A 16,018-nucleotide genomic window follows, 5' to 3' on the forward strand; every position below is an offset into this window, starting at 1 on the left:
TATCTGAAAAGTCCACAGTGTAGGCCACATAGATTAATAGATCGAAGATCATTTACTTGAAAAATAAAGGTGTAAAAGGTTGAAAATTGCAGCTCAAGAGTGTGGTTTGAGCTCCACTATCTTTCCACAAGTTTTGCGCATTGCATTGTGGGATGTAGAGTAACGGAAACGGTTGCATTGAAGTGTTTTTACTTCATTCCGATATTGCAGAGAATACTGGGAACAAACTAGAACAAAAATGGCGGCAAGGGAATCACTGTCCTCTTTGTCTGGCGAAGAAACCCAAAAATAACAGACACTACAAGACTCCACATCCCACAATGCAATGTGGAAATATATCGACAATCAGTGTTTATCATGGAGGTTAAAACAAACTTTCAAGTGGCAATTTCAACCTTTAACATTTTTTTTCTCCAGCAAATACTCTAATGGATTTATTGATCGAAGGCCGACACTATGGATTTATCTGATACAAAATGTTCACGTCCAGCAGCTTTAATGCACAGAGAAGCACACATTTAAATGTGCTGCCTTTTAATTTTACAATAAAGAGAGTATAGAGGTTAGCACTACTGCATCACAATGAAGCATCTATGACCTTCCTGTGTAAAGTTTGCATGTTCTCCCTTGCTTGACTGGCTATTTTCCAGGTACTCTGCTTCCTCCCAACAATCTGCTTATTAGCTTTAACATGTTGTTTAACATTTCTGGTGGAAATTATGGGAGACGTTTGGTTGATCCATCCCAGAATAAAAAGAAAACGCAGCAGGAAGTGTTTGAAGAATGAATCTCTACTTATTATTGGTAGTCAATCATTGAGAAACCTTTCAGAGTGAAGCCAACTTCATTCAACTAAACTGGACGATTACATCTTTTCCCAGAATTTAAGTTGCCCTATTTAGTCCATTTTAATATATTACTACTTATTTGCAAAACAAAAAAGCAAACCTATTTATGTATCGTAAATGCCCCCTATTGGCTGACCTGCATTATCTCAAATCCTTAAGGTCCTGGCTAATAATATCTCTGATGTACAACATACATACAGTTAACTGTTGTTTTTTTCTTATCACGTTGCATTAAGTAAAAAAGTAGAAAGATCAACCATCAAGATGTTACTTAAATATATATAATTTAATAAACTAGGTTTGAATTAAAAACAACTCAAACACCCAGCTGAGCCTTGTTATGAATCATAGCGTCCAAAGGAAACATCAGTAGCTTGAGCAGTTTTACAACTATTTTCTGGTGGGAGTGGGAATGTTACAGATTGCACCACTGTTACATTTCCTCACATACCAACATATGAAACCATTTTTACTACATGGTGTATGCACAAAAGTCTACCTCTGTCACATCTTATCTTAAAGAACTTCTTTTTCTTTTTTTACTTGATGTTTGTGTTTTAGATTTTTGCTGCTTTTAAACGGTGGCCCTTCACTGACCTCTTGTTTCTGCTCACTGCCTGACGTTTTTTTTTTGGTAAAGAACTCATTCTGTACATGGGTCAATATTAGCAGAGAGAAATGGCGTCCATAGAGTTTGGATAGCGATCCCCATCCATGACCAGAGTTGAATAAACAAGCTGCTGCTGCTCCTTTGGAGAACAGGCAAACATGAAGCTGCTGTCAAAGGGCAGTGGTTGTATGTGGCCTGGGACTGGGCTTCCTGTCTAGACCAGAGGAGATAGGGTTAATAAGATGCTCAACACTGTCTGAAAACTGTCCGAATGTTGGCAGTGAAGTGATCATGGCCACTGAAGCAGGTCCTCGCATCCTTCATCCATGTATCCACACCTTTTGCTCTTTTTTCCACAGCTGGCTTTCTTACTTTCTACCGCCTACTTTCTTTTTCTCCACATCTTGAAACATGGTCCTTATTGTTACCCTGGAATCTTTCCCTCAGCCCTGTAGTCTCTATGTCTGTCACACATGCGTTCTGTATTTTATGTGGAGACACATTTCAGCAGACAGTCAGGGAGAATAAATGGTGGTCAGCAGTTCAGCATGTTGGCTCAACCGGCTGTGTGAATATGGATGACTGGACTACGGCAGAGGGAAAATGTCTGAGTGTTTGAGTCTCTCGTGGTTGCACAACTCCGCCAACAGGAGCACCTGAATGGTGTTAATCACAGCTTTACATAAACACCACTTCAAAACAAGGGAGCACGCCCAAGTGCGCATGCTCAACAAGAGCACTCAGAGAGCGCGAACCCCCACAAAGTGCCAAAGTCCTCAATGGCCACGTTTACATGGGAGCTTTAATTCCTCGTTAAAGTGGAATAAAAGTTCATTCCTCTTTAACCTGACCTTGTAAACACATAATTCCTAATGCTAATTTAATTCTGAATTAAAGTTAATTCCGAATTAGGTGGCTGGTTTATTCCATTTTTAATTCTGAATTAGGTAATTCCTTTTTTTTTGTAAACACTTAACTTGGTTAAAGCCATTTTAAGTTGATTGGGATCGTGTGATTGCGCGACTTGCGGAGATGACGCGCCAGTGACGACATAATCCAAGATGGCCCAGACTCCAGCCTGGATTATTTACTAAGAGTATTAAAAGATATGGATATAATGAAAAGAGTGGATAGTGGAGGCTAGCACTAGGACCCGGAGGCAGAGTAAATGCGTCCCCGTACTGGATGTACAGGCTGTAATATCACCAAGTTTATCATTTTACCAGTTGTTAGAGCTACTATCTTTACCAGGGAGCTAATATGTATTCCTGGTGATTGTTTTTCAGAGTTTTACTGGGCTTTTTACCAGTGATTAGCTCCTATCTCCTTCCACTCCACGGTCCAAACTGAAACTCTATGTTACTGTTGAGCTGCTGCTTCAAAACTATCATCAAAATAAAAGTGAAAACAGTTCTCATGTGTGGTCATCTGTGTTATAGCTGACAATAAAAGGTTTGTTGTGTGTTTCTCCCCATAGACATCATGTTCGCTCCCTGTCCAATCGGAGCCTTCCCAACCCCCAGGACTAAAGCGGAATTATCTAAAGCCGAATAAACCGTTCATCCATGTAAACCTCAGTTCGGGATTAACTATTTCCATGTAAACACTTTAATTCCGAATGATTTAATTAGGAATAACTAATTTCGAATTAAAAAACATCATGTAACCGTGGCCTATGTCAGATATTCATTGTTATCTGGATCAGTGATCCTGATCAAAGCACCAAGATCATTCACACTTTAAAGGGTTATGACATTTATATCCCCATTAATAACAATACAGTAGATCCAAATATATGGACACTTCTGAAAATTGCAATGAAATACGCACTTTGAATCTGATCTGGATGAACGTCAGCGAGGTAATTATGGAACCAAGCGATTGCAACGGAGTAAAATGTCATAAATATTGGTCAAATACGAACAAAAGTTTTAGAATTTCGTCAATGATGAGAGATAGTGATTTTTCAATTTTTTTTTTTTTTTAAACTGATCCAGAATCAGAATATTGAGCCGGTCTCCTTGCTAAATTTATTGGAGGCTTCCAATCTCGTAAGGTCCAACATTGGTTAAAATTTTGTCAGAATTGGTTTTGTATTTTTGATTTAATCCTGCTAAAAGTAATAAGGCAATAAAATTTTTTTTAAAAAAATCAATATTTTGCTGAATGTTTGCTGAGCCATTGTCATTGTCTACCCCTGATCCTCTGCTGTGGTGTTTTTCCCTTTTCTCTTGGATTAGTGGTTCTTAACCTGGGTTCAATTGAACGCCAGGGGTTCGTTAAGTTACATTTTAAATAATAATTTAGTAACGTAGGCTTTAGTGTGTGTGTGTGTGTGTGTCCAAATTAAATATATCCCTATGTTTTGAAGATATAATGTATTTATTTTTTCCAATTCTGAATGGTTTGGGAATGCACTGATGAAGTTTGCAGGGTTCACTACTTCCAATAGGGTTTAGAATCACTGGCTGGGATTATCCTTACTTTGTATCTTGTTTACTTTGAGTTTTGTGAACAATAAATCATGGACTGATAATGTGAGCGTGAGTCCTGCCTGCTGTCTCTGAAACTATGTCCTAACTCCACGCAAACCCGTGATACAATGGATGGATGTGTGGAGCAATAGGTGTGTGTTTTTTTATTTTTTTTTTATTTATATGAAAACAATGACATATCTGTTTAATTCCCTTTGAGCCACAAAGTTTTGTCCCTTTCTTTGCTGAATTTGCAAATTCAACAGATACAAACTCAATAAAACAATGTATGTTACCAAAAACTCTGACCAAAAATATATGTTTTATCCTCATCCACACTCCATATGAAAATGTTTGACATCACATAAGTTAGAATGACAGCTGTCTATCTTATACAAAAACATTTAAATCTCTGTGTATCTTTGCTTCTGTCTGGCTGATCTCAGCTGCCATGCTGTATATTTTTCATTAGGTTTTTCTTATGACATGTTGTGAACTGTTGGCTTTGCTCTGCTTTTATAAGCCCACAAGCTGGCAGCTGCAGAGCCTCATCCACCACAGGCCAGCGCTTGGTTTTTAGGCAGCTTCTGATTTTTCTTTGGACCACAGCAAAATAAAATACATTTGAGAAAATAAATTTTTGCGTTGATTTAGTCATCAGAATGCTTTTTGCTTGGCTTTAGTTCAGTCATTTTCCACGATTTAGAATCCTAAATGTTTTGATCTATATTCCAGACATTTATGTGTGCAAAAAAAGTTTCAAAATAGCCAATGTTTTTACTTTAAAGTTTACCTCTAAAAGCCGGTATTGGTGAATTTGGATTTGGAGCTTAATTCAAGTATTAGCGCTATATTCAATATATTTTTAATACAAACTACAAAGCTTCAGGAACTTTGTGTGGTTTAGAAATATTACCGACAAACTGCAGGTGATTTTACACTAAGACAAAGTTAAAACAGACCAATCTTTTCTACAGCTTTAATTAGCATCTCATTTTTACAGGTATTTTTTACAACTATAGTGGTCGTAATCATTTCACGCTTTTAGTCTTATGTACAATCATGTCCAAACATTTAATCAGAATGGTTTAAATTATTTTTTTGTTGTTGCATTTTTTTTTTTTACATGTTTGTTGATGGAGGTGTAAATCAATTTATTTTTTTTGTCATTATGTCTGGATTTTTTCATGTGGAAAATGGACCAAAATAATCAGTTGATAAACCACTACCACTAACAGAAAGTTTGCAAAAACAGAATATTGTTAATAACTAATGGGACAATATATCGTGCGAAAAGATATTGCAATATTAAATCGTCACAAGATATGTTGTCGATTGGTATCATGGTGTTGCGATATTTTAAAGTATTGAGGTACCACGAGGGGGTGATGCAAGCCTTTATCAAAGGAGCGTGTCTTTGTAACTGCAGGAGACTGTCAATGTCTAAATACGCTAATAGTGTCAAAAATGACCATGTTCATATCATAATAATAATAATAATAATAATAATAATAAAAATAATCATAATAATAATTAATTTTATTTAAAAGCTCCTTTCAGGCCACCCATTGACACTTAAAACAGAATAATAAAAACAGTGCAATACATAAAAAAGAATAATAATAAAAAAGCAATGTAGACAAAATTATAAATGAATTGGGGAATATATCTTAAATCTAGGCTGTGTAGACTGTTTTACTTTTATGTAAAAAAAACAAAACACAACTTGTTATGCAAAGTTCATGCACAGTTACAAATATTTTTTTCAAAGAATGTTGTGTTTTTGGTTATAATTTTAGACTGACATGATGTCAGTGTCAGTTTTTGTGTTTTATTTTCTATGGCGCTTTTTGCATCTTAAATAGCAAAAAATGGTTTATTTATGTTATTCTTTTATTTTATATGCATCTGAGTTGAAAGTGTCATACCCAGTGTATATGCAGAGTTAGTCAATTATAAGCATGGCTGTTTTTCCAGCTATATGTTTTTTTGTGTGTGTATTTTTTCCCTTTAAAAAATAATGGTCCCATATTGTTTTTGTAAGCTCAGTGTCACATGTCATCCAGTGAACTTTAGATATCGATCCACCCCTATTGAAAACATATATACCATTCGACAACAAGATAACATAAGGTTAAATTAAAACTTATTTTACCCTAATCCAGGTGCTGATTTTTGACTTGGATGTTGTGTATTTTCTCTCTGACCCTCACCTGTCCTGCTTCTTTCTCTATTGCACTGTTGGTTTTCACTTTATGCTATTTTACAGATAAGATTCAGAGGGATTCTCTGTACTTAACATTCAGGGAGGTACCGTAGTGGTCTCACACTTCTCCTGTGGATCCAGCTGGAGTCTCTTCACTCCCAGCCCATTAACACGTTGTACATCCAGCCGTGTCTCTGTCAGACTGATCCACAGCACATAACCTACTCCTCCCACTTCACTTCGCATCCCACTTATCTTCTTTTCTCTTGTAGTAAACAAGGAACAACCTGTTGGTTTCAGATTCAGAGTGTACTTTATTTCGGATACTAACGCCTTCACAGAACCATACTTGGCTCCATGTTGAAGCCCCAGGTGGGCCCAGCTCTAATCTACTCACACATTGATTAACCCGGTGAGTGTTTGGCCATTGGAGGCTGATCTGCAGAAATCAAACCAATATGTGAACTCTGTGATTAGTGTCAAAAATATTATAGCGCCTTTCACTCAGACGTGAGCACTCAGTGCATTCCAGTCCTTCTCCCCATATCTTTGGTATGAAATCAAAATACTCTCCAATGAGGGAGAGAAGCACATGAGAGATGAAGGGTTGAGGGGGGGAGGGGGGGTTATCGAGCCGCTGCATTTTTTCCATGTCATTTTCAGGAACATGTCACCCTGGTGCTCCATCTCTCCCACCTTCCTTCCTCTAACCTACACACGCTCTCACAATCAGTAATGAAAATATTTCTCCGACGTCAAATGTCCCGAGGCTGCAAAGCAGGCTAAAATTCTCTCCGGTGGGAAGCAGATCAGAAGAGAGGTCTCCGCTCAACTTGTTTTACTGACGGACCTCCCTGAAATCTGCTGCCTGCTTTTCACCTGTAAAGACCATCTCACTGCAGAAATACAAACCCCAGAGGATGAAACCCAACAACGCAGGCTTTCTGCCAATGCAGACCGAGTCTGAATAACAGCCAAACACTTTAGTCCTGTCATTATCATCATTCACCGAACGCTGAGACCTGAGAGTTAGCAAGGGAACTGTGAGGATGAGGAGGTAAGAGGAAGGACTTTCACCGTGCCGTGTGGGAGATGCGAGCATGAAGCTGGTGAGATGGTAATGTCTATTTACACAGTGGCCCATTCTCCCACCACTGACTCAGCAGCAGATTAGAATACTTTCTGTCTAGACTACACATACATTTCAGCTGCCCATTCATTAGCAGAGCTTCTGACCATAGATTGGATGTTTTACATGAGATGTTCTCCAGTGAGACATTAGATTCTTGTGTAGCACACCAATTTCAATTATAGTTGCAGTGCAGCAATGGTCTGGGATAGGCATATTTAGGAATGATAAATGTTAAAATGGATTTGATTTTTATTTTTTTTTAAACTTTCTTTATTGCTTTTGCATATTAAGAGTATTTCCATTTAGAAATGCCCTTTCAGAATATATTGTCTTTTGTTTTAACCAACAAAAACAAGATGAACACATATATATACAGACAAACAATTAAACCCCCACCCGTACCCCTCCCCTGGCACATGTCCCACTGAGAAAAAAATAAAAACCAGGTTGACAATAATAAAAACTAAATTTAAAAAAACCACACGTTTTTCAGACTAGGTACTAAAAGGGGTTCCACGTTTTTGCAAAGGACCTCTCAGATCCAGATTGGGTTAACCAGATTTTTTCCGGTTTGAGTAGAAATGGACTTGATTTAAATAGTGTTTTTATGACAAAGTAATTCAAAAGCACTTTACAATATCAGCTCATTCACACACCAATGGGACATAGCTGTATAGTGTGTAGCCACTACAGTCAACCATTTGGATGAACTTAGAGTTTAGTGTCTTGGCCATGGACACTTGGACACAAAAAGGGGTATAGCTATGGGATCAAACCCACAACCTCCTGATCAGAAGACGTGTAGGAAGATGAAAAAGCCTGTTATTCTAATGTGAGTCATCAGTTGAGGCTTGAATTCACAATTTCTGGCACAAGAGACGATGCTCTATGTCACTGGGTTCATTGAGACAATTAACGGGTAATCATACTGAACACTTTGGGTTTTCCTCCCATTTTTCCTATATACACAAAAGACCTATTTCTCTCAAATATTGTTCACAAACACACAGCACAATGCCACAGATGTTGCAAGTTCTAAGGGAGCGTGCAATTGCTATGCTGACTGCAGGAATGTCCACCTGAGCTGTTGCCCATGAATTGAATGTTCTTTTCTCTATCATAAGACATCTCCAAAGGCGTTTCAGAGAATTTGGCAGTACAACCACAGCAGCCCAGGATCTCCACATCCAGCATTTTCACCTCCATGATAATCTGAGACCAGCCTCCCAGACAGCTGCTGCAACAAGCAGTTTGCATAACCAAAACATTTCTGCACAAACTGTCAGAAACTGTCTCTGGTAGCTCATCTGCATGCTTGTCATCCTCATTGGGGTCTCCACTTGACTGCAGTTCGACTTGAGTAGGCAAATGCTCATAATCGATGGCGTCTGGCATGTTGGAGAGGTGTTCTCTTCACTGTTCAGGGCAGATGGTAGACAGCGTGTGTGGCGTTGTGTAGGTGAGCGGTTTGCTGATGTCAACGTTGTGAATCGAGTGGCCCATGGTGGCGGTGGGTTATGGTATGGGCAGGCATATGTTATTGACAATGAACACAGGTGCATTTTATTGATGGCATTTTGAATGCACAGAGTTACAGTGACGAAATCCCGAGGCCCATTGTTGTGCCATTCATCCACGACCATCACCTCATGTTGCAGCATGATAATGCACGCCCCCATGTTGCAAGGATCTGTACACTATTCCTGGAAGCTGAAAACATCCCGGTTCTTGAATGGCCAGAATACTCACCGGACATGTCACCCATTGAACATGTTTGGGATGCTCTGGATCGGCGTATACGACAGCGTGTTCCAGTTCCTGCCAATATTCAGCTGAGCCAGACCCCCCAATAAAGCAACACTGCATATTTCAGAGTGGCCTTTTATTGTGGCCAGCCTAAGGCACATCTGTGCAATAATCATGCTGTCTAATCAGCATCTTGCCACACCTGTGAGGTGGGATGGATTATCTCTGCAAAGGAGAAGTGCTCTCTAACACAGATTTAGACAGATTTGTGAGAAATATGTAACTTATTCTGCTCATTAAAGGAATTCTACAGCATTAATGCACAACTATGTACTGATGGAACATCCTGTGTGTCAATGGGCTAATTAGCACATGCAAATGTTACCTGTAGCTTCACTAATTAACTAAACCAGTTACCTGCGTGTAAGACAGCAGCAGTTAGTGTTTAAAGGAAGATTTGTTATGGTTGTCAAAAATGTGATTACATTTTGCATACATTTTTCCTCCATTGGTTTGTCTCATTTTATTGAAACCAAAATGACATTCTCAAAATAACATGGACAAACCGCTAAAATAATTTCATTTCTCCTTCATTTAATCAAATATATTTGTATTATTATTATTATTAGTTTGGCATAAAAGTTACTGAATCGATTTCAAGTCACTGAATCGGACCGAATCGTTCTAAATTAACATTTTGTCGTCATTGAATCGAATCCACAATGAATCGTGATTCGAATCAAGTCGTTGCTAAAACAAATCGCTACACCACCAATCTTTACATTTTTGGTGGCACTGACTATTTATATGAGAGAGGAATTTAGTTTTGAAGCACAATTGAACAGTTTTGGGAGAGATATGAGCTTTTGCATGTGAGCTATGGTGTTGCACTGACCTTTTTTTTGCCAAATTTTTGGAGAATTTTTTTGAGAATGAGTTTTGAGAATGTTTCTAGAATTTAGCTAAATCAGAAGAGAAAGACTGTAAGACAAAAATACACATACATATTGCATCTACAGCATGGGCAATATTTTTTTTTTTAAATATTGATTTATTTGCTCTATAAGGTAAAACATTTACATTTTAAAATGCGATTTTTGCATAGACTCCAATCGTTAGCATGAGAAGTTATTTAGGTAAAATTCTAATATTTTCCAAAAATCATCTAAAATGAGTCAAATTTAAATATTTTTTCAACATTGAAAACGTATTTACCAAAAAATTTAAAGAATATGTTTTCATCACAGTTTACAGTGAAACATTTTGATAAATCAAAAATCTGATGTGCTACAATACAGTATGTTTGGGGTCAAATGAGCAAAACTTATGGTGGGATATCAGAATCAGAATCAGAATCAGAAACAACTTTATTGACCAAGTAATGTATGTTATACACACGAGGAATTTGACTTGGTGAACTGTGCTCTCTCTAATAGTGTAAACATTAAATAATAACAATCAACTAGAAAAAAAAAAAATAATAAAAAAAAAAATATAAACAGTATTTAGACTAATATGTGCAGAACTAAATAAAATAACAAGATAATAATAATAATAATAATAATAATAATAATAATAATAATAATAATAATAATAATTAAAAAAAGAAAAATAATAATACATATGAGATACATATGAGAGTTTTACAAGTTTTACAGTTTTTGGGAAGAAAATAACCCCTGAAAAACAAAGCAATGAACTTCATAGATTGCAATTGTTTAAATGTACCAACGTTGCTTCAGTATTTCGGTGAAAATTGCAGGAAGTCAGCGATAGGGACAAAATTGTAAAGAGGAAGGAAATGTTTAAGTGTGAGGGGTGATAGCTCCTGATGTCACAGCACACTCTTTCAGAACAACTTACTACAACTTTGGGAAGGTTTTGGTAACTATTATCCACTGTACGTATGTTGTTTATACTATATGTGACTGATGACAACCAATATATCTTACACTTTAAAACTATGTTGACAATCAGGGCTTTATTCATTCAGCCTCCATCCTAATCTGAAACTAGTATTTTACACAATAATTTATTACAGTTACTACCTCTGCCAAGGGGGTAATAATTTTATTTTATTTGCTTGTCTGATTGCAGCATTACGTCAAAAGTACTTAACAGATTTTGACAAAAGATTCCATTGAAGATTCCACTAAGTTTTGGAGGGGATGCAGATGCAAAAATTCTTATCTCGGTTCATAATTGACCCATCTAAATTACATTTGACTCAGTTATGTTGGTTGCTTCCTCAATTACCCCCACTGAGTTTCATCTGGTTCAGTTATGGATTACTCATTTCGTCACAAAATGTTGAAAAAAATTGATTTCCCCATACTTAGACCTACTGTATCATTATCAATGTGGATATAAATTTCTTACAAGCCTTTTAAATGTCAATGATTATGGTACCATGATCAGGATCACTGATCTAGATACAGTAGGTGACAATATCTAAAGAGGATATTTGGCACTTGGCTGATATTTTTGTTTTCTGACTGCTCTAGTTTATTTATCTACATATTTATAACAGCTTTTTTTATTTAAAAAAAAAAAAATAAAGGACATGTTTATTCATTTGTGAGATTGAAACACTGAAATCTACATTGGGGGTGTAGTATTACAATATTAGTTTAAGATAAGATAATCATTTATTCATCTCACAAATGGAGCACTTTACAATGTTGCAGGAGAGCAGAAGAAAATCACACTGTGCAAAATTAAATTACATAAATATATAAACATTTTAAAAAAAAATAGTTGAAAAGAGCCAGTAACTTTAAGATGTAAGTCTGTATACACTGTATGAACACTATCATGCACACAGTGCATATAAGGGTGGACTTATTATTGCACATGTGGTCACATAAATTATTATTGCAATGCAAATCAAAATTAAAAATACAAATAAGATCTGGTGGCGACGACATCTTATGACATTATTATTGCACAAGAGGTAGGAGTGAGTTGTCCGGTTTGTGGGTGTGTTTTGCGATCAGCTGGCAGCATGCTTGGTTAAACAGCTTTATTTACTTGGTAGATGTTTTTATTAATGGTATTCCAAGAGTGAATTTATTTCGTACACTGCCCAAGTTCACATTAGCTTTTTGTTTGCACATACAACCAGGTCTGGGGGGTTATACTGTAGTTCCAACCACTGACAATGACTTATAAAACTGTAAATTCTCTAAATAATTAAGCAAAAATATCCCTGTTAAATGGATCATTTTTAATCATGCAAATGTACGATTAAAATAATGCCTGTTGTGTTGTCCTTACTTTTAAATGCAATGCAAAAAACAAAAAAATGTAGTGGGATTTTCCTTTTGCAAGCAAGAGAATGAACATGTGGGCTGCAGTCTGGCAGTGCAGAGGTGAGCCAGTGAAGATCTGGACCTGTTCTCTGAAAAAGTTTAGTCTACTTGATGCTCTACATCTGGACGTGACCACCATGAGTGCACTCACTGGATCATCAGAGGACAGCAAGCGCTTTACAGCTGCAAATGAGCACAGGGATGCACAAATTAAACCCTTTTCATAGTTTGCTACATCCACTTTGAGTCATGCATCCATAATGAAGTGTTGTGAAGCGTCACATAAAAAGTGGTTCACCTCACCCCACATGGGTGTCAGCAGTAGTAAAGTGATATGAAGCACAGCTAACTCTTACGGGCTATCTACCAACAGGCCACTCACAGTTCACTACAAACGGCTCACTGGAGTGCTTTTTGTCTTTATGACTTTCTGTCTCTCTGTCAGTCTCCCACAGCTCTGCGCTCACCTGGTTAACCTTCAAATCACTGCAATGGGACTTCAGTTATCATAAGACACACATTTGATTGAGATACCACCGTGTGCACATATAAGCAATCTTCTCTGGCACAATACGTGCAAATCAACATTATCACAATTATGCACACACTATATATTTACACCGCAAAAACAGTCCACTTGTACTTTTCCATAATTCATCAGTGTTGTTGTAACATACAGTACATGGGAGAACTGTCACATCTGAAGTCACATGCTTATGGTGAAATTCCAGCCGCCTCACTCAGATGCACTCTTCCTGTTATTCTTTTTGTGCCCCCGGGCTTTTTAAAGAGGGTTCTTATATATAGAGAGATTTGTCTTTGCACTCTTACACACTTGACACGCACACACATGTGTGTATACCAGTCCCCTGGTACTGTGTTTCTCAAACTTTTTTGGCTCAAATACCTCCTTTCTATTCTTTCTGAATCCAAGTACCCCCTTTGTTCAACTACAACATTTTGCTTAGAATTTTTTTTAAAAACAACTATAGAGCATAATCATGAGTGATTACACACATTTTAAAGAATCTCATTTTGTAAATAAGTGGAAAGAAACACCAAACCCCAAAGACATTTTTTTCTAGAATTAGTTTTTTGATCTTGTTTGAGCGAAGATATATATATATATATTTTACTGCATTTTAGTTCAACTAGATGTATATGTATGAGAGCTGGAGATGGCACCAGCAGACCCCCGAAAATGGATGCATAGATTTATATTTCACAAAGTGAAAGTATAGAACTACAGTTGTTGAGGATTGTGTATTTTAATTTAAAATAAGAATAATAATTTAACAATTTCAAAAATCTATTTTACTTTTTCTGAAATTTAAAGTGACCCCATTTAAACTCCAGGCGACCCCACAAGGGATCTTGACCTCAAGGTTGAAAAGTAGCTCCTGAATAGATTTATTTGGATAGTTTTTATCATTTACGATCATCTCACGCTTGTGATGGAACCAAGAATGACACTTTATTTGTTAATTTACCTAGGGGTACACGTTCCTCCCTTTTAGAAACACTTCCCTAGATGGTGAACACACCATACCCATACACACCAAAAGAGGAAGAAATCTTGGGGGTCTGTTGTTGTGTCTGGGTATGATGGTTGGCTGAGGGTTTAGGTGTAACACCTCTCCCTGTTTGTAACACTGTCAGCCATGGGGAACACAGTGAAACCTTTAGCCAGAGGTTGACGTGAGAGGGCGGGATGTGTTTCCAGTGGTAAGGCTTAGCCATGCATGTGGACATGCTCAGAGATCTGTGGAGGAGATTCTCACCACCCCTTAGCCTCCTAGTCTCATGGAGCCGTGTGCCCAAACGGGCCACACATGCACACACATCTATTAAAAGGTGACAGACTGTAGTCATACAAAGAGTTCTACATCGTCTGATAATGAATGAAAATACAACTTAGATGTGCGTGTTTATTTGCCTTATTTCTTGAAGCACATACACTGCAAAGCAGCTGATTAGAAATAAAGTGTAAGCCTGCAAACTAAATGAAACAATTTCAATCCCTTCCAATCACTTTGGTTGCATGATTTGTTTCTGACATAGATGTAAATGTTACATCTATGTTATGTTGCACAGTCTTAATGGACTGTGACAATCCTTCAGTCACGCAGCACGGCCACGTGTTCTCAATCACAAAACCTATACCTTTCCATTCGTTCCCCTTTTTCCTTTTGCTGACCCCTCATGTAAAGCTTATTTCTCTCACTCTCTCTCTGCATCTCCACATTTCTCACTGCCCCGTTCACACACTTTTCTGCATTCTGATAGAATTAGGGAGTCATTGAACCAAGGTGATCATACTTCCTGAAGCACTCACTATTAAGCAAGAGTTGCCAAAGAGCGTAGCATTGGCGGTAACTTGTTTACGTTGTTGGCATGAGCTTGGATCATTAAGTTTGTTTGGAGCTCAGGAAGGACACAGCAGATCTGCTTTTACAGATTCATGGTCATGGTTAATACACATGATAACAGATAGATGTAGCATTGCTTTGCGTTAACACTCAGGTTTACTCAGAAACAATAATAAAATGGGCTGGACTTGTACGATCATGCTTGGCTTATGAAGTGTGCTAATATAAGAAATTGATATTTCTCAGTTTATTGACTGGATGCATTTATAATAGACCCCTATTAACCAGTAAGGCTTGAGCTTTGATTATGGTAGCACCCTCGAGGAAATGATAATTACTTGTTCATATCTAGGTCATTTCAATTGATCCCTATATTAAAAATATGCAACATATGAATTGTATGTTGTTTCTTAGAGACCCTGTGATAGCAACATTTGCATTAGGTTAATTGAAAATAATTAAATGATTTCTTGTGTTTTTCTTCTTTATATAATTTCCATCTTTCCATCGAATCGTGCAACATTTCTGCTAATCTAAAAAATAAACCTTTGTTGCATCTCTTCTCTTCTGTCAATAAAGTTCCTTCCTAACCCTCGAGATTTTATTCAGAACAAAAACATGCTTAAACCAGCTGTTTATTTATGGAATAGTCTGTGTTCAATCTAATTTGTGCAGCATGGGTGCTAGGAGACCCAGGAATCCCCTGCAGCCTCGGAGGAGGAAGATGAGGAATTTGACCCCTTGGGGTCAGTGGTCCCCTCTCTCGGGTTATGGAGGCTCCTGCACAAGGGCTGGGCTTGGGTCACAGGTCAGCAGGCTCACTCATTCGGCTCTGCCTTGGCGCCTGCCGGCGTAGCCCTCAATTTGTAAAGAGGGAGAGGGTGACCCTAGAGGGTCCCTCCTGGCTTCCCTGGGCAAACACAGTTCTTAAACACTACCAGCCTCCCACAGACACTGCTCTTTACTTGACTTTTCTGCACTAAAACCAAGACCTTTGGTGCAACACACATGCGCGCACACACTCAACACCAATCCATCCTTAATAAGAGGAATTACCCCAGGCAGGGCCAAAGGAGAAGAGAAGGGGGTGAAGTCACTGTGTCGCCATCTCCGCCTCATTACTTAGTGGATTTATGTAGGATCATATGCCCTGAGTATAGTGGCACACTTGGGTGCTTGACTCTTTGACCTGAATGGTAAAAATCACGATGAATAAATTCCAGTTTGCCACTGACAATTGTTGGAAATTAGAGAGTACAACTGAGCAAAGAAAAGTTAACACAGAGGCAAAAGAGCAGAGATCACTGGCAGGACATCTAAGT

Source organism: Gouania willdenowi, chromosome 3 (genome assembly GCF_900634775.1).
Source record: "Gouania willdenowi chromosome 3, fGouWil2.1, whole genome shotgun sequence".
In the NCBI taxonomy this organism is placed as follows: Eukaryota; Metazoa; Chordata; class Actinopteri; order Blenniiformes; family Gobiesocidae; genus Gouania; species Gouania willdenowi.